We start from the raw sequence: 20,634 nt of genomic DNA, 5'->3' as shown, positions 1-20,634 counted from the left end.
TATTAATGTGATATAGCCATATGATGTTACATTTTGTATTCATGTTAATAACTAGGACATACATTTATGAAGAACATGAAGAATTTCTGAGACAAGTGTTGATTAAAACTTTTTTTATTAAAAAAAAAAAGAAAACAAATGCATATTAACAAGCAATAACAAAATACATCAAATGCGCAGCTCGGGGATGAAATGTCTGTCCACCTCTGGGCCATGTGGTGGTGGCTTTCTGTCCGAACATGATCCACTGTACAGACGCCTGTGACGCAAGCAGCTGGAAAACAATATATGTGTGCATTGTAAATAAATAGTGTGACCACAGCACATACATCAAAAACAATATTAACATAAAAACAATATACACACCCCACAGTAACAGATACTTACACACAATCGCATCGTTGTCAACACCATACAATCCGGGCTTGCGTGCAGAGCTCCGACCAAAAACGATGTGACTGCTGCATTGGCGAACACAGTCTGTGAAAACAAATGTGAGATTAAATAACAGTAAAAGAAATATGAATCCAAAATTTTTCGCTTTCTACACAGTGGATTGCATGCTTTGTATGTATGTCTTACCTTTGCCCAGCATCATAGCGCGCCTGTGATTCGTCTCGGAGTTGTGCAGGCGACGGACGGCTTCCTATGAAACAAAAGCAGAAAAAAAAAATATATTGTGAACTTACTTGCTGTGAACACACAGTGATTCTTATTGTTTTTAGTTTAGAAATGACCATGTCTTACCGCAATTTTCGGACTGTTCTTCAGATGCTCCTGCTTGACGCTCACGCGCTGCTCCTGCTCGCGGTGTGAACGCACTTATTGATTAACATGCACGCCGAAAAAACACCCGCCGCTCACGCGCCGCTGAAGGTTATAAACAACTGCAATAATGTGATACTGACCCTATTCATCACTATCATCATGTACAGCGATCCTCAATTAGAAGTTCATTGGCGAATTTCTCCTCCACTTCTCCCTCTCCGGCTTCCGCCAACAGATCCCGCCCAGATCCGCAGGGCTCTCTAGCGTTCAAAAAAAACTGGCTTGAACAGACAATCTGACGGGTTTTAGAAGATTAAATACAACCCGAAACTAAAAAACAGACCAGACCTCTATTTGAGACTGGTCTTTATTTATCTTTTAACTTGTCGTCAAACCAGGCGTGTAAAAGAGACAGGTGTCTATTTGGTACTCAGCTATTATTTGAAGTTTTACTATGACATGGGTGACTTATTACCTTTCCAGACAATACGTCATTAAACTTTCATCATTGCCTTAATATTGGTCAAACGTTTCCTCTGTATTATATTTCACATAATTGAAGGAAAATATTACAAAGAATTATTTAAAACTAAAGAAAATGAAAAAAAGTTACTTTAGTTAAAAATGTTGTAGTCACTTGCATGAACAAATCATTGTTAAAATGTAAGCATCTGGTTACAGAAAGGTAATCACACCTCCACCACTGCTAACTTACTTGATTTGCATTTGTATGGCTCACAGCGATTTCATTTCCATGTGAAAGCCACCCCTAGACCGGGGGGTAGGGGGGTCATGGGGGCATCAAACACAGCCCACGTCAATTCCTGGCAGTTCCTGACAGTTTTTGGTGCTGACCAAAAATTCCTGTTAATAGCCGTTAACCTCAAATTCCACAACAATTTTATGTGCCATTAATTGCCAAAAATCCCACTTCTCATGCAGTGAGGCCTATTGGGCTGCAGGCTTTCTGTCCTCCTCCTTTCACTTCTTCGGACCAGGAAAAGCTGAACCTTTTGTCGCACTGGACACTTATGTTCATCGGTCTTCTCCATGGAGGAAGTCCGATCAATTATTTGTCTGTTTTGGGTCACCCAAGAAAGGTCTTCCTGCCTCTAAGCAGACAGTTAGTAAGTGGATAGTCAAGGCTTTTCTCTTGCTTATGAGTCTTCTGGCCAGCCGTGTCTTTTGGTGGTCAGGGCTCACTCTACTAGGAGTATGGCGGTCTCCAAGGCCTTAATATCTGGAGTATCTCCTGCCATACTTCCTGCATCCCTGTGATCGGCTTGCTTCTGCATTTTTTGAAGCTAGTTTCGGTTTGCACCGGATGCGCTTTTATCTCTTCCTGGTCATGACGTCACCTGCCGTGACGCTCATTCATTCCATTGGACTAAGTTGACATTGATGCTTCAGACTTGGGTTGCCACCTGTCCCGGTTTTACCAGGATTGTCCTTCTTTTTATTAACCTGTCCCGGGAAATTTAAGCACTCTCCCGGGACACTGAATGTCCCGGTTTTTCGAAAGGCTGCGTGAATAGGCTACGTATGTTCAAAACTGTGTAGTTCATGGCCGCGTGCACCAGCTCTCCCTATGAGCTAACTGCTTAGGTCCCCGCCGCCACTAGGGGGCCCCCTAACTACAGATGGTAGTCACCGCTCAAAGTGTGGGGAAAAGTTCATCCCGTTGGCGCGCCCCACCTGTCACGTCTCTATTTCCCACCCGAGGGGCGCGCCAACGGGAGGAACTTTTCCATGTCTTTATATCTTTATTCGTTCATGGCGAGTCCGCATCTGTGATACCCAGTAAATTGTTATCACATTTGTGGTATGGTAATGTTATTAAGAAATATTTTGAACTTTGTTCATGGTTAATTAGCCTATTTCTACCATCCACTTGTACTAATTTATATGGTATATCGAGATCAGGAGAAATTGTGGAGTTCGCCAGCAGTGGGCAGTGTGGCGCTTTGTGTGTTTCCGGGCTTCGCGTTAGTTGTCCCGCTTTGCGGTCTTTCTCTTTCTGCTGAGCGAGATGGAAGACGGACACAGACTTTGCCCTCTCTCATTTATTTCTCCTGTTTCAGGTTGGTAGATTTGTAAATTAAGTTAAATAACTGAAATGTTAAATGTGTACATGTCGCTGAATGTGTTTTCGGGCCGTGTAACAAGGCTGTGGTATGAAAATGTGGACATATATGAATACAACGTTATCTCAGTGTCTGTATGTTCGTGCCCGATGACGTCATCTGTGATTACCAATGTCACGTCAAACGGAGTTTTATTTTGTTAGCTTTTGAACATTTTGTAAAGTATAATAGTTTGAATGGTTTGAAAGGTATGATATTGTGTAATGTGTGAAAAGTTAGTGTTAAAACCTAACGTTTTGTATTCTAGAAGTGGTTAAAAAAAAACAAGTTATAAGTCTGTCAGCTCATGCATTGTGGAAGAGTAAAGAAAATGATGCAGGTTGAAAATGCATTTAGGGGTTACATGCAAGTGATAACATAAGCTAAGTTTTATATTAAGTTTAAAAGAGACTACTGACATGGTAAATGAGGTTTTGTCATATTGATTTATTTGGTCATACACAATTTATATCTCAGTAATTGCTGAAAGATCAGAAAAGACAAATTGTATTTTATTTTTGAAACTGTCTATTTCATGAGAAAATATTGTGTTTGTAACCAAGTAGGATTGAGAATGGTTGTGTAATAAATTCTCTCTCTTTCTGCTGAGCGAGATGGAAGACGGACACAGACTTTGCCCTCTCTCATTTATTTCTCCTGTTTCAGAGCAAGAGCATATAAGCTGTTTACATGACACCGGCCGGTACCTGTAACAGTTTATTGGGGGCTCGTTCCGGGATCACTCCCACCTGGTGGTGGGAAGCTGATCCAGTGATACTGCAACCTTGGACCAAAAGTGACCTGATGCAACCAGCGAGCTGCAGCCAGTGAAGAAGATCTCCAGATATCATCTATTCTGTTTGCTGATGAAGAGGTGACCTTTATTGAATAAAGAATATGACTGTGCGGTGCTGAAATTTCCACTCATCAAGAACAGAGCGTGAATTGTGATCCTGGACTCTTGTGACCAAGTGCATGGAATTGGGAAGCAGTATGGCGGATAGTGAGAGGAAAAGGTTGGTGTGGGCCATCAAAAAGACCCTGCTCACTCTCTCTGTAGATGAACTGTTCCAGATTGCCAAGTCAGTGGGTCCAGTGGCAGAAATCGATGAGTCTCGCGTCGAGTCGACAGATGAGGAGGGGTGTTTTGAGTACATTTGCAGTTTCATGTCCAGTGAGCCTTTATTTGAATTAGAGGATGCTGGGATGGCACATTTATTACACTTAAGGGAGGTAATTGCCACAGTCATTCAGGGTCGTGCTTCACAAGTTGCTGTAGCAATTGATGTTTCGGGCAGTGGGGATGTAAGCCATGCTAATGATAGTGATGCTACTACCAATTTTGGGATTGCTAGTACAACCCACATAGCACCCTCTACAGCTAATGACACGCATGACACAGAGCTGCAGAAACTACTTACTAGTTATGAGGAGCTGGGTAAGAGAATTATACAGTGCAAACACACACCCACCCCGCAGTCTGTACCTCAGTCATCTGTAAAGATAGGACTCACCTCACCGAGTAGTAATGTAGCTGGCACCAGAGGTTTAAGTGAAAACTCGACACCATTGACACATGACAAGTTGCTGTCTTTGAGGCAGTTGTCTTACCTTCATCGCAGGGAATTTAAGATTCAGGGGGGTCAGATTGGGGACCAGGGGTCAGATCTCAGTTATAACAGTGTCTGTCGGCAGATGGAAGATGGTTTAAAGGAGCAGTTCAGTGATGCAGAGGTTGTAAGAGCCGTCCTCAGAGCCATCAAGCCAGAAACTTTTAAAGACATGTTGATGAATAAGGATGACCTGGCTGTAGAAGAGCTAAAAGCCTTCCTCCATTCTCACCTGGGTGAGCAAAGTAACACCGAGCTGTTCCAGGAGCTCATGTGCACCAAACAAAGAGACAATGAGACACCCCAACAGTTTCTATACAGAGTCATAGGACTCAAGCAGAAGATCATGCTGGCCTCCAAACATGCTGACGCAGATGTCAAATACAGTGCAAGTACAGTGCAGGATGTGTTTCTCCACACCGTGTATCAGGGCTTAGGTCATAAACATGATGATGTCCGCAGAGAGCTGAAGTCATTGCTCGGGGACACCAGAGTATCGGATGAGGCAATCCTGAAAAAGATGAAGAAAATAATGTGCGATGAAAGCGAAAGGCAGCGAAGGCTAGGTCCAGCCACCCGCCAAAGGCTAACAAATGTGCATAGTGCGCAGTCTGAAGTTAACGCCACCCAAAGTCCCTGTGTAAAGGATAAAGTGCCGAAAACAGATGCGATCCAGCAGTTAACCGAAAAACTGGAACAGCTTACAGGTATGGTTGAGCTCATGAGATGCAGACAACGGTGGCAGGACAGTGCAGCTACAATGGGAAAGGCAGAGGAGACCGCAGGAGAGAAAAACCATATGGCTGTGACAGGTGTGTGGAACAAAATCGTCCTGACTGTCCTCATTGTTTCCACTGTGGAGAGGAAGGCCACTGGGCAGTGGGTTGTCTAAAGAGACCAGCACGTCAGGGAAACTGGAACCGGTCCCTGCCGAGGGACAAACAGTGACCGGGTTTCAGCGATCGTCCCAACCTGACACTTGTCATGCTGATCAACCTGAAAATGAAAGACTGGCAAAAGACTCAACCACTCACACAAAAGACAAAATCACGGACAAGAAACGGAAACAACCAAACAAGACACCCAATCCATTCACTCAAGACTTACCTCACAGCAAAAGGGAACGCCTAGCCAAACTCATTGGAAGAAGAGCTCTCACCCATTGTAACCTAAATGGATTGGCAGTCAGTGCTCTGCTAGACACTGGTGCTCAAGTAAGCATGATTGATAGAGACTGGAAGAGTAGGTATATACCTGACACTCCTGTCAGACCACTCAGTGAAATAATTGGCGAAGAAGACGAGTTAAAAGTGTATGCGGTGAACGGTGACGTCCTCCCGTTTGATGGTTGGGTTGCCCTTACAGTCAATTTGATGGGCAATGAAGACCCTAATCTGTCAATCACCGTGCCTTTTCTTGTCAGCAGTCTTGCTCTGGAGGGACCACTTTTAGGTTTCAACGTGCTTGAAGAGATGATACAAGAACAACCCGAAAATCTGATTTCAACTTTAGTCGTCCTACTCTGTAATGCCTTGTGTATACCAGCAGAGAAAGCAGAGCTAATGGTGAATTTCATCCAAGCTAGCAAACCCTCTGTGCAATACGGGCACCTGCGGACAGGCAGACAGGACACTGTTATCCCAGCAGGTCAGGTAGCCTGGGTCAAGTGCCAACTTCCTCCTAACATGAGTACATCTGACACAGTCTTCCTATTTGAGCCTGATGACAGCAGTGTGCAGTTGACAGAACTGGATGTGGGTGAAGGTCTGGTGGAGGTACAAAATACAAGAAAGCCTTATGTAGCTGTACCTGTGGGTAACAACACTAAACATATAGTAACTCTGCCGAGAAAGACCGTGCTTGGGAGCATCCACTGTGTTGAAAAAGTGATCGCCATAGACTCACCTGAAACACCCAAACCCACAGTAACTGTTAACAGTGCTGTATCAACACCTATGGACGCCCGTCCATCGTCATGGCAACCTCCCATCGACCTCAGTCACCTTGATGAGACACAAAGGGACAAAGTCAACAAAATGCTGTGTGAAGAAACCGGAGCTTTCGCACGTGACAGCAATGATATTGGATGTTTACCAAGTCTACAAATGTCGATCACCCTCACAGATGAAATCCCTGTCCAGAGAGCATACTCAGCAGTCCCGAAGCCACTGTTTAAAGAGGTCAAAGAATACGTGCAGGAGTTATTGATGAAAGGCTGGATAGTTAAGTCTAAGTCAGCGTATGCTGCCCCAGTCGTCTGTGTTAGGAAGAAGGATGGCAGCCTACGGCTTTGTATTGATTATCGCCTCCTGAACAAAAAGACTGTACCTGACCGGCATCCGCTGCCCAGAATACGAGACCTGACAGATACACTCGGGGGCTATACCTGGTTTAGCATTCTCGACCAGGGAAAAGCTTACCATCAGGGTTTCATCGCGGAGGGTTCACGTCACTTAACGGCCTTCATCACCCCGTGGGGCCTCTACGAGTGGTACCGTATCCCATTCGGGCTCTCAAACGCCCCAGCAGCATTCCAGCGGAGCATGGAGGAGGTGCTAGGCACACTCAGGGATGAATGTTGCATTCCATATCTGGATGATGTGCTCTGTTATGCCAGAACATTCGATGAGCATGTGGAGGTTCTCCGTAAAGTGCTCCAGGCTCTTCAACAACACGGAGTAAAACTGAGGCCTGAAAAATGTGAACTGTTCAGACGGGAAGTCCGGTACGTCGGCCGCCTTGTGTCAGCTGATGGTGTAAAGATAGACCCAAGGGACTTTGAGGCAGTCAAAACCCTGACAAACAAGACACCACAGACAGTTGGTGAGGTGAGGAAACTGACTGGTTTCTTAGGATATTATCGCTCCTACATCCAGGATTTTTCCAGGATTGCAAAACCAATCTATGAGTTGCTCCAAACCAAGCCAGGGAAAGCCCAGATTCTAGAACGTGGGAAAACCTCCAAACGCCCACAGGTGTGTTCCCGAGAGGGCTTGGGGGCCGTCCTCTATCAGCGGCAAAATGGAAAACTGAATCATTGGTTATGGCTCGAGAACGTTGACACCGGCTGAGCGTAATTATCACCTGCATAGCGGCAAACTGGAGTTCCGCGCACTGAAATGGGCGGTGTGTGAAAAGTTCCGGGATTACCTGTTCTACGCTTCCCATTTCACTGTGTACACAGACAACAACCCCCTGACCTATATCATGAGTACAGCAAAACTCAACGCTGTTGGTCATCGGTGGGTGGGAGAACTCTCAGACTTCCGGTTCGACATCAGGTATAGGCCGGGAAAATCAAATGGAGATGCAGACACACTGTCCCGGCTCCCGTTGGACATGGGAAAATATGAGGAGGTTTGTACAGAGGAGCTTTCAAACGAGGCAGTACGTGCTACATGGGATGGGAGCCAGGCAGCAGCCCGGAAGGATGTGGCCTGGGTTGCAGCACTTAACATACGTTCCCCGGAACTTTCTCCGCAGCCTCATTGCCACCTGCCAACTATCAGCCATGATGATCTGGTTAAAGCTCAAAGAGAGGATCAAGCATTGAGCACGGTTATTGAGTTAAAGGAGTCCAACTCAAAACTGACGGATGACATACGCCAAACTGTAAGTGGAGCCACCCGAAAACTGCTGCATGAATGGAGTAAGTTGCACCTTGAAGACGGCCTCCTGTACAGAAGGACGACCCAGCACAAGCAGTTAGTCCTCCCTCTGAAACACAGGCCAATAGCTCTGAAGTACCTACACAATGAGATGGGTCATGTGGGCACAGAGAGAGTACTCCATCTAGCTCGGGAAAGGTTTTACTGGCCCTTTATGGCTAAAGAAATTGAAGACTATGCTACCCGTAAATGTCCTTGTATCAAGTCTAAGAAACCCACAACACACTCTCGAGCTCCTATGGGCAGCATCACATCTAACTTCCCTTTAGAGCTTGTGTGTATTGACTACTTGCATTTGGAAGCCAGTTGTGGAGGATATGAATATATTCTGGTAGTGATCGATCATTTCACAAGATTTGCCCAGGCATACCCCACGAAAAACAAGAGCGGGAAAACAGCTGCGGAGCGCATCTTCAACGATTTCATACCCCGGTTTGGATATCCGTCCAAATTACATCACGACCAGGGGCGTGAATTTGAGAATAAACTGTTCCAGTCACTTCAGCGGTTGTCAGGGGTTGGCCACTCGCGGACGTCGCCTTACCACCCCCAAGGAAACCCAGCTGAGCGGTTGAATCGCACCATCCTCCAGATGTTAAGAACATTGACTGACAGCGAGAAACTACGGTGGAAGGACCACCTCCCGCATGTTATACACGCATACAATTGCACCAGACATGAATCCACCGGCTACTCACCGTATTTCCTCCTTTACGGTCGTCATCCACATCTCCCGGTCGACTTGCTCTTTGGATTGGATGGAGAAGGGGAACCATACTCACCTAAAGGGTTTGCAGAGAAATGGGCTGGAAAGATGACTGAAGCCTATCGCATTGCTAGTGAGAATAGTAGGAAGTCCAGTGCAAGGGGAAAAGTGACGTACGACAAGAAGGCAAGAGGAGTGGGACTGCAACCAGGAGACAGAGTTTTGGTCCGGAACCTTAGTGAACGTGGAGGACCAGGGAAACTAAGGGCGTACTAGGAGAAGACTATATATATAGTTGAACGTCAACTTGGCGAGAACCCAGTGTACGTTGTCTGCCCTGAAACTGGAAACAAACAGAAGAGCAGGACACTCCACCGTAATCTCCTGTTGCTGGTGAACGACTTACCTGTCGATGTTTCTCCATCTGACTCCAGACCTATCCCTGAGAAGAAAACGCATAACAGACAAATCCAAGACAGAATGACAGACACTCAAAGGCAGGCAGACACAAGTGAGGATAGTGAAAATGATTCAGATAATGATTCTGGCTCGGGGTACTGGTTAAGGAGACAAATTGTAAGGACAGAGGAGAGACCTGTTACCTACCAAGAGCAACTAACCAGGTATCCAGAGATGCGGGGGTCAGGACCAGCTGTAAGAAGAGAAAGTCATACTGTACCTGGACACTTACCAAACCCTACTAAGACAGGGCACAACAGTGATGAAACCCTCCCTGTATGTATTGAACCTGTGGAGGAAGAAGAAAGCAATAAGTACCTGGACTCTGACTCAGAAGTTCAACCTTTGACCCCTCCTGAAAAAAACACTCAGTCAGACGTTAGAAGGTCTGCTCGTGAGCGAAGGCCACGCCGTTACCTCACGTATGAGTCATTAGGTGAACCATCAGTCCAGGCACTCGCCACAGTTAATTCAGTGACTGGTTACACAGCACCTTATGTACCTGTCATAGAAGCACCTGCACACTCACTCTCTCCGTACATACCGCCTTATTGTATGCCATATCCGCATCCACTCCATTACCCTCAGACGCCATACTTATCATACCCTTACCAAGCTCCAGTCACATACATTCCACCTACTATGCTTGTTCATTGAATAAGGGGTCTGAGAATAATAAGGGGTCTGAGAATCAAAGTTACGAGTTAAAATGGTTAAACAGTTTTGAGATAAAGATTTTTGGAAATGTCAGGGGCTTTATTATTTTTTTTTATTTTTTGTCAGGGAGTGTGTGATACCCAGTAAATTGTTATCACATTTGTGGTATGGTAATGTTATTAAGAAATATTTTGAACTATTTCTACCATCCACTTGTACTAATATATATGGTATATCGAGATCAGGAGAAATTGTGGAGTTCGCCAGCAGTGGGCAGTGTGGCGCTTTGTGTGTTTCCGGGCTTCACGTTAGTTGTCCCGCTTTGCGGTCTTTCTCTTTCTGCTGAGCGAGATGGAAGACGGACACAGACTTTTTTCGCTCTCTTTCATTTATTTCTCCTTTTTCAGGTTGGTAGATTTGTAAATTAAGTTAAATAACTGAAATGTTAAATGTGTACATGTCGCTGAATGTCTTTTCGGGCCGTGTAACAAGGCTGTGGTATGAAAATGTGGACATATATGAATACAACGTTATCTCAGTGTCTGTATGTTCGCGCCCGATGACGTCATCTGTGATTACCAATGTCACGTCAAACGGAGTTTTATTTTGTTAGCTTTTGAACATTTTGTAAAGTATAATAGTTTTGAAAGGTATGATATTGTGTAATGTGTGAAAAGTTAGTGTTAAAACCTAACGTTTTGTATTCTAGAAGTGGTTAAAAAAAAACAAGTTATAAGTCTGTCAGCTCATGCATTGTGGAAGAGTAAAGAAAATGATGCAGGTTGAAAATGCATTTAGGGGTTACATGCAAGTGATAACATAAGCTAAGTTTTATATTAAGTTTAAAAGAGACTACTGACATGGTAAATGAGGTTTTGTCATATTGATTTATTTGGTCATACACAATTTATATCTCAGTAATTGCTGAAAGATCAGAAAAGACAAATTGTATTTTATTTTTGAAACTGTCTATTTCATGAGAAAATATTGTGTTTGTAACCAAGTAGGATTGAGAATGGTTGTGTAATAAATTCTCTCTCTTTCTGCTGAGCGAGATGGAAGACGGACAAAGACTTTGCCCTCTCTCATTTATTTCTCCTGTTTCAGAGCAAGAGCATATAAGCTGTTTACATGACACCGGCCGGTACCTGTAACACATCGCATCTTCATCTTTGCAGCGACGCAGAAAACACCAGTTTATTAATAAACAATTAAATGCCTCCTTGCTATTTTTTACACATTCACTTTTGCCGGCTCGTACGCTTGAGTGCGGCTTTATCATTATCCTGTATAGCCTATTTAAGTTATTAAATCAATATAAAGGGGCGATTTGTCCACTAATGGCTTAAATAAGCAACTGATAGTCGACTAGAAAGAACCTTTAGTCGGAAGCAGGATTGAGCGCGCGACCCTGAGCGGAATGAGCGAGCCGAGGAATCTTCAGAAATGCGCTCTTCGCATGCTTTGATCGGAACAAAGGAATATTGACATAATTAATCATTAGATTATATCTCATACACTGCCCTTCATTTTAATCCCATATCAAACACAGTAGCCTATGTTATGTCTATTTTAATGTTTTTAAATAGACCTCACCTGTCTTGCCAAATGGATTTCTCTTCTTTTCTTTTTTTTAAACATTTTGACACAGCAGCACTTTTATCTTCTCTATTTTTGTTTTTGTTTTTATTTAGATACTACTTGTTACTTCAATAAATTTGAACATTTTAAGCTTTAGCGTTGTGTTGGGGCGAGGGGGGCAGTGGGGCTTGAAAATTCCCCCTTGTCCAAGGCCGGAAAATTAAAGGATGGAAAATTACTTTAGAAAGGTGACCGGGAGAGGTAGTTTTGTTGTGGCCACGACATATAAACTTGTGGAAACGTGATAAGTCATGGCCACACATTTTTGTTAGATAATGTCATCCGTATGCTGTGGCCACGCAATGTTAAGTTGTGGCCTTGAGATTCTATGCTGAGAGAATGACATATTTTTCACGTGGTCACGGCTTCATATGTTGAGGGAACTAAATCTATCTCTCATGGCCATGAGTTAAATTAATAAACAACCTGCGCGACCATAGCAACCTGAAATTGTCAGAAATGGATAGGCATATAATATGTATTTTTAATTAAGAAAGACAAAATAAGGGTGTAATTAAGAAATTATTATATAAATATATTATAGCCTATTATTTTGCATGCAGTGTTGCCTATAGACACCATTTAAATGAAGTTTATCAATAAATAATAAAATAATATGGAAGAACATGAAATAATACAAATATATTTATCCATCCCATCTCACAGCTTTTTAAAGGTGCAGTGTGTAATTTTTAGCAGCATCTAGTGCTGAGGTTGCAAATTGCAACCAACATGGCCGATAGGAAAATGTCATCGTCTGAGACAGCAGAAAGTTGCCAGTTAAGCAATGAGGTTTCTTTACAAAGATAAATTAAGAAAATATTTTTACTTTATTATTTAGTAAAACGATATGTTATTACGAATATTATTGTGTTTTATTCGCTGACTTTAGCTAGCTTCATTGCATGAAGAACAACATAGTGACGAAAAGCGTTTGTTCGTTTGGGGCCAATGTAGAAACCAAGCGGCAACATTCTAATCTGAAAAATGAAGCCTACCCGGAAGTGTGAAAAACTGCAATACATCTACAATCCGCTACTAGAGGGAGGTCCCAAAAGGGAGCAAATATCCACTAATGTTTGAAATTTTGGTTTTCCCATAACCATTTTTTAATTGGACTTTAAATTAGCTATATGTAGGGCATTCTCTCAGTGTTTTAGGCAGACTATTTCACAGGTTCCCACCCCGGACGGACAGGACCACCTGACCGAAGGTAGTACGCCTGAGGGGTATTACGTCTCCTCTTATGGAGGCTTGTGTGGTCCTCTGTGAATTAACTTTAAAGGGGGGGTTGACTGCGATTTCACTTTTTTCATTTTAAACAGTGTGTAATGTTGCTGTTTGTGCATGAACAGTATCTGCAAAGTTGCAGAGCTGAAAGTTCAGTGTAAGCAGAGATATCGTCTTTTAAAAATCAGGAAGTATATTGCCTACAAAAACGACTCGATTGGGACTACAGCTGGGTTATGGTACGTCACTAACCCACACATTTGCATCAACCTCTCCCTCAGAATATGCAGAAAATGGCATGCGCCTATTTCTGAGGCACGTCGACTCATCGAGTGTGTTGTTCAAGCAGCTGTCAGGTCTTCTGTGTTCGGGCTTCCCATGGATGCTATACTTCCTCAACAATGGATACAATTTATGTTTGATTATGTTCCTGAAAATGACGATCGTAATCTAGCTCTCTGTGCTGCGCATTTTACGGAAGACAGCTTCCAGAATCTCCACAAGTTCAACACCGGATTCAACAAGAAACTGTTACTAAAACATGAAGCAGTTCCGACTTTAAAACAAGAGGCAGCAGTGTTGGGCCACAATCTGTAAGTAGGCTAAGACTTCATCATTTTAAATGTATTTGCATGTATAATTCCAGACGTAGCCTTGTGTTTTGTTTTTTTCAAATGCCAGCACTGGCTTTATAGCCACTACTAGTTAGCCTATGCTATTTTGTGTCTACGACAAACACGTACAAACATTATGGACCTGAATTTTCTATAAAAAAAATGTCTATGCGGGCGGCAGTGGCTCAGTGGTTCATGTGGGTTGTCTACAAACCGAAAGGTTGGTGGTTCAATCCTCGGTTCCACCTGACCAAGTGTCGAAGACAACTAACCCCAGCTGCTCCCGACGAGCTGGATGGCGCCTTGCATGGCTGACACCGCCGTCAGTGTATAAATGAGTGTATGAATGGGTGAATGTGAGGCAAATGTAAAGCGCTTTGGTGGCCAGTAGGTCTATGAAAGTGCTATATAAATGCAGTCCATTAAACATTTACCATATAAGTACTAATGTTTTAAACGTATTTTTCATGTATATATGCTTTATGACGTTATTTTCGATTTGATCAAGAACGTAAACATGTCAACGCTGTTTGAGTATAACATTAGTAGCCAGTCAGTTGCTATTGTTGCCAGTAAGATGCTATTGTGTACAAACCGAATTCCATAAAAGTTGGGACACTGTACAAATTGTGAATAAAAACAGAATGCAATGATGTGGAAGTTTCAAATTTCAATATTATATTTAGAATACAACATAGATGACATATCAAATGTTTAAACTGAGAAAATGCATAATTTTAAGGGAAAAATAAGTTGATTTTAAATTTCATGGCATCAACACATCTCAAAAAAGTTGGGACAAGGCCATTTTTACCACTGTGTGGCATCCCCTCTTCTTTTAATAACAGTCTGCAAACGTCTGGGGACTGAGGAGACAAGTTGCTCAAGTTTAGGAATAGGAATGTTGTCCCATTCTTGTCTAATAAAGGCTTCTAGCTGCTAAACTGTCTTAGGTCTTCTTTGTTGCATCTTCCTCTTTATGATGCGCCAAATGTTTTCTATGGGTGAAAGATCTGGACTGCAGGCTGGCCATTTCAGTACCCGGATCCTTCTTCTACGCAGCCATGATGTTGTAATTGATGCAGTATGTGATTTGGCATTGTCTTGTTGGAAAATACAAGGTCTTCCCTGAAAGAGACGATGTCTGGATGGGAGCATATGTTGTTCTAGAACTTGGATATACCTTTCAGCATTGATGGTGCCTTTCCAGATGTGTAAGCTGCCCATGCCACACGCACTCATGCAACCCCATACCATCAGAGATGCAGATTTCTGAACTGAGCGCTGATAACAACTTGGGTTGTCCTCGTCCTCTTTAGTCCGGATGACATGGCGTCCCAGTTTTCCAAAAAGAACTTCAAATTTTGATTCGTCTGACCACAGAACAGTTTTCCACTTTGCTAGAGTCCACTTTAAATGAGCCTTGGCCCAGAGAAAACGCCTGCGCTTCTGGTTCCCGTTTAGATATGGCTTCTTTTTTGACCTATAGAGCTTTAGCCGGCAACGGTGAATGGCACGGTGGATTGTGTTCACTATCAATGTTTTCTGGAAGTATTCTTGAGCCCATGTTGCGATTTCCTTTACAGTAGCGGGTGTGATGTGTGATGCAGTGCCGTCTAAAGCCCCGTTCACACCGCCAGCGACACACAGCGACAAAGCGACAAGATCCCATTCATTTCAATGGAGCGCTGGCGACATCCGGCGACACAAGTGACAGTGACCGTTGGCGACAGAATGTGGGCGTGTCAAGCGACAAGAGACAAGCGACAAAAGTTGAGAATTTTCAACTTTATGCAAATGAGAAGCGATTTTCGCGAGCGACAACCAATAGGAAAGAAGACTTTCAGTGGAGCTCAGCTCACGTCACCATCTCGAGTGCAGTGCAGGCAAGACAGAAAGAAAGAGTTTGAGGACGATTTCAATATGATTTGACTGTAACCACATACATGGATAATAAAATGATGCATGGAAAAGAAACTGTCGACAGTGAGTTTAATTCATACATTTAACGTTATAGTTCTAGTGTTGTAATTATATGATGCACGTTAGCACTGCTGCAGTTCATTTTACAATTTCCCCTGATGATTTAATCCACTGAACACAGCTGTGGAGATATAAAAACACTCTCCCAACAGCATATGGTTTCTTTTTAGCCTTAAAAGTCATTTATTCCCTGTCAAATTAAAATTATATATCACTTGTGATGGTCTTTTGTATAGATATGGCCAGACGTGCAGTCTAGAGGTCTGCACCCCCGCGGGACTCCCGCGGGACCCGCGGGTCGCGACGCAAAACAGTGCGGCGCGGGAGAAATTTTGAAAGGTCAATGCGGGAGCGGGCGGGATGATGAGGTGCACTTGCGGGTGCGGTCGTGAGGGATGATGCGCTGCACTCCCGCAAATTAAATATGAGTGTAAAATAAAATATATAAATGATTAAAGTAGCGTACATAATTTGTAGTTGTGACGGAGATTCTGATTGGCAGCAATAAAAACGTTTTAAGCAGCCTGAACTTGTGAATATTGTCGGGTAGGGCGGGGCATAATCTCACGCACAGTCGCACACTTGTTTAGAGACAATTCCTTCCCGCTGCTCCGTGTTCGAATTCGAAAGCTAGTTCAAGTTCAAAATAGACAGCATGGACGAGGAACAGAGCGCCTCTAGTGCTTCAGATAGAGGCCTAAGCGCTTCAGATGTAAGTTACGTTACTTTTCTAAAGTACTTGTGGTAGGCACACAGGCTATTTCAGTTTAACAGCTGCACTGAGCGGCTCAAAGCCCACATAGTTTTTTAGTCACAATGTTTTAGTTCATGGCTAGCCTATAATGTGACAGGAACATTATCTGCTTCTTTTACCTTTATTTTGATCATTTTCATTTAGACATGCTGGTAGCGACCTGCTGAGTTTTTTTCTTCTTCTTATTATTATTATTATTCATATTATTCTATTCATATTCATATTATTATTATATTATTATTATTAAAATTAAAAGGTAGGCACACAGGCTATTTTCAGTTTAACACCTGCACTGAGCGGCTCAAAGCCCAAATAGTTTTTTAGTCGCAATGTTTCATGGCTAGCCTATAATGTGACAGGAGCATTATCGAATTATATATATTAGATAGATAATAATATTACCTAATCGAATATATATATTTTTTTTTTGTTACATGTTAAGCCTAATGGAATTTCGACCGATTAATGTTATCTTTGTTGGCGTTCGTTACTGATGCCTGTTTAATGTTTTGTATGGTTGATTATGCAGGCTTACCAATAAATATGTTACCAAGTATTGGTAAGGAATTTTGTGAGCACGCATTTTTTTTCCCCAGGGCCAAGACCTTTCGTCAGAAAGTGCGGGCGGGAGCGGGACATTATATCACAGATGCGGGCGGGAGCGGGACTAAAAATGACAAATCTTTGCGGGAGCGGGAGGGAGCGGGTCTGAACACTGCGGGAGCGGGCGGGAGCGGGTCTGAAAATTGTGTCCCGCGCAGGTCTCTAGTGCAGTCTACCAATAACACAAGAGCGATGTCAGCACTACGAACGGCCACAAGCGACATCACAGTACAGAGCCTAGCGACACACAGCGACAAAATCGCTGGCGGTGTGAACGGGGCTTAAGGGCCCTTATGCACAGAGATTTTTCCAGATTCTCTGAATCTTTTGATGATATTATGCACTGTTGATGATGATAACTTCAAACTCTTTGCAATTTTTCTCTGAGAAACTCCTTTCTGATATTGCTCCACTATTTTTTGCCTCAGCATTGGGGGAATTGGTGATCCTCTGCCCATGTTGACTTCTGAGAGACACTGCCACTCTGAGAGGCTCTTTTTATACCCAATCATGTTGCCAATTGACCTAATAAGTTGCAAATTGGTCCTCCAGCAGTTCCTTATATGTACATTTAACTTTTCTGGCCTCTTATTGCTACCTGTCCCAACTTTTTTGGAATTTGTAGCTCTCATGAAATCCAAAAGGAGCCAATATTTGGCATGGCAATTCAAAATGTCTCACTTTCAACATTTGATATGTCATCTATGTTGTATTCTAAATACAATATTGAAATTTGAAACTTCCACATCATTGCATTCTGTTTTTATTCACAATTTGTACAGTGTCCCAACTTTTATGGAATTGGGTTTGTAAAATAAACGTGTATAAAGTTAAAAAATGTAGCAAATTATCATTCAGAAACGTTTAGTAAGAGCTGTAGTATGTGGTGAGGTTCTGCTTGACTCTCTTCATCGCAGCTTTCTCGGTCTGATTATGCCTGAAACTGATACTGCAGTTCGACACATATTTACATCTGGACCAGAGCTCATGACATGCACGTTTCGCCCATAAAGGTAATGGGCGTTAACCTTCCGGACAACGTGAGTGACAGTTTAGCCAATCACAATACACCGGGCCAAACTAATCAATCTGAGCCCACTACGTGTTTCTGAGGGAGTGTTTTCATAGAATCAGGAAGTAAACCGCTCTTTCAGGGGACAGAGGAGAGCGTGGCTGACAATAAAGGTGAAGTTTATGAAAAATAAGAGTTTTAAAAAAAGAAAAACCACAAATACATGTTATATTGCACCCCATAAATACAATCATGCAAAGAAAAAAAGCAGTCAACCCCCCCTTTAAATTTAATAAAATCCTTCAGCGGTGGAGGAGCGAGGGAGTGTAAAACCTTGTATATCATACAAGCCATTTTAAAATTAATCATATTTTGAAAATCTAGTAGTCTATGCTTTTTTAGAACATGACAGTAATGGTGGGATAACGATTTTTTATCTAGTGTTTTTAATGCCCTTTTATAGAGACTTTCTATTTTTTAAGTGTTGTGGGGCAAGCCAAAGACCAGAGAGTCAAACAATAATCAAATGAGAGACTATCATTGAACAAAAATAAGACATTTGGACATGAATTTGGTAGGTTATTAATAAAGACAGAAAACAGAACAGGCCCAAGGATAGACCCCTGAGGGACCCCAACTCCAGAATCTAGACAAGTCGATTTTACACCATCCACTACCACGTACTGTTTCCTGTCGGACAGATAAGATTGAAACCATAAAAGTGCTTGATCAGAGATGTTAAATTTACTCAATCTGAATATTAAAATCTGATGCAGAGTCAAAGGCTTTCTTCAGATCTAAGAAGACAGCCCCGACACAAGGACTCTTGTCAAGCAAACCTTTTATGTTTTCTGTTAACACACACATGGCGCTATCGGTGGAGTGATGGGTCCAAAAACCGAATTGTAATGGATGTAATGAAGGTTGAACATTTTCCAGATGGGCCACTAGCAGTCTGACTACCCACTTCTCCACTATTTTTGATATAACTGGGAGTATGCTAATAGGTCTATAATTGGACATGTCTGCTGTAACACATGATTTGAATATTGGTGTAACTGCAGCCACTTTCCAATCTGCAGGGACCATAGAATAATTGAAGTACATATTAAGAAGATGAGTAATTGGACATATAAGAGGATCCTTATACTCTTTAAAAAAATCTGTAATAAGGCCAAATACATTTTGAATTGTTCATGCCAGTAATAATTTTTGTTACTTCGTACTCTGAAATTTCATAAATTTTAAAGGGGTGATGAACTGAGAAATCAAATTTTCCTTGAGCTTTTGACATCTAAGAGGTCATCATATTATAAGAATATCCTGTAAGTTTCAGAACTGAAAACGTCCTTGTTATGGTGCGTGCACACCGGACGCGAATAGAGCGTCAGACGCAAATGATTTCAATGTTAAATCAATGCAAAGAAGTGTAACGTGTGTAAAAAATTCCTGCGGCGCGAATGAGGCGTAGAGCGTGGCGTGGTAGACAAAATATGCCTCGTTCGTGCGAATGGCGAGAATTGAGTGTCTGGAGCATTAAGTGTGTTTCGCGTGAATGATTTAGTTAGTGCTTTTTGTGCATTGACATGTTTGGCGCGAATTCACGCCTGCCGCCCGAGTTGAAAAATCTGAACTTTGCCGTGAAATTCGCGCCGCGTTAACTAATCAGGAGCCTGCTGCTTGCTCACGTGGTGAAGTATCTGGATGCTTCAATACATTTTGTAATATGACTAAATGCCTGGTGTGGTTCTAATGCACAACAAAGCAAATATTTTACCACTCAAAACTTTATTTCATATTATAAACTTAAAAATCACAGGACAGGTTAATAACTTTTGGAGGCTGGCTCTATCATCAAAACAAAAATAAAGGACTGATTAGATGGGCGAGGGTGATCCTCGCTCCAATGCGGGACAACAGGTCATTAAACTGGCCGTGGGCCAGGCGCAGCTCCTGGAGCGAGCAAATGGTGAAACTCGCCAAACGGTTCGCCTCCAAAGGGTCCGGTGGACACAACTACGGTGATGATGATCCCCAAGCCGCTGTTCTAATCTCCAGTGCGGTGACTCTCTCGATGAATGCTTTGTCAACACAAAAAAAAATTGGCCGCCAACAGATTTCGATTCTAACGCGCGTGATGCACAAATTTTGCTTCAAACTTTTGTTTTTACACGCGTCAGTTTCACTCTTGACGCGCAAATTAACCCAAAGTGGTCAAGCGTCAAACTAGACGCGGTAGACATGAATTTGACGCGCTATTCGGTGTGAACGCACAGTAAGTCCAATAAAAGCTTTTATTGACACCAGACTCAGCAAACGACTCGTTTTTCGAAGTGGGGAACTGACATCAAAGAGGATAAAACACCACCCCTGCAGAAGAAGATTAACGCCTACTTCAGCAAAGTCGGTTTAGCCACGTATTACATGCTAAGCTAAATACATAGGCCTACCTCGTGATGACAAACCAGATCGAGCAACCGAGCAATACAAAATATTGTGCAGTGCCTGGTTGTGGAAGAAGACAGTCGCTGCTTATGCTTCCTCTGGATTCCAATAGGACTGCATGGATAAACTTTATTTTTAATGACGTTCCAGCTGATGAGGTAAAACACTGTCCGTCTGTTCGCTTCATTTCACTGAGGATTGTTTTGTAAACAAGACTGGATTTTAGGGCTGAACGATTAATTGCATTTGCGATAAAATCGCGATATGATGAAACGCGACCAGTGTAATCGCAAGAGCTGCAATTACACTGGTCACGTGACACGCGAGAGAAAAGCAGTCTGCAAGATAAAGCATCAACTTG

General features: G+C 42.7%; 1 protein-coding gene and 1 long non-coding RNA gene across 3 annotated transcripts in view; both read right to left on the bottom strand.

Moving 5' to 3' along the window:
* timmdc1 (translocase of inner mitochondrial membrane domain containing 1) overlaps positions 1-20,634 on the bottom strand; it is a 161,857-nt gene that overhangs the window by 115,367 nt on the left and 25,856 nt on the right. The gene's annotated exons all lie outside the window — the stretch shown is intronic.
* On the bottom strand, positions 123-17,570 carry LOC120495541 (uncharacterized). The gene is made up of 3 exons (XR_016168857.1): positions 583-17,570; positions 388-480; positions 123-274 (listed from the first exon to the last, which is right to left on the bottom strand). It is a non-coding gene; the product is annotated as an uncharacterized LOC120495541 (long non-coding RNA).

This window comes from Pimephales promelas, chromosome 6 (genome assembly GCF_988280905.1).
Source record: "Pimephales promelas chromosome 6, fPimPro1.hap1.1, whole genome shotgun sequence".
In the NCBI taxonomy this organism is placed as follows: Eukaryota; Metazoa; Chordata; class Actinopteri; order Cypriniformes; family Leuciscidae; genus Pimephales; species Pimephales promelas.
Note: the sequence above shows the minus strand (reverse complement) of the source record. Positions and strands in the feature narration are given on the sequence as shown.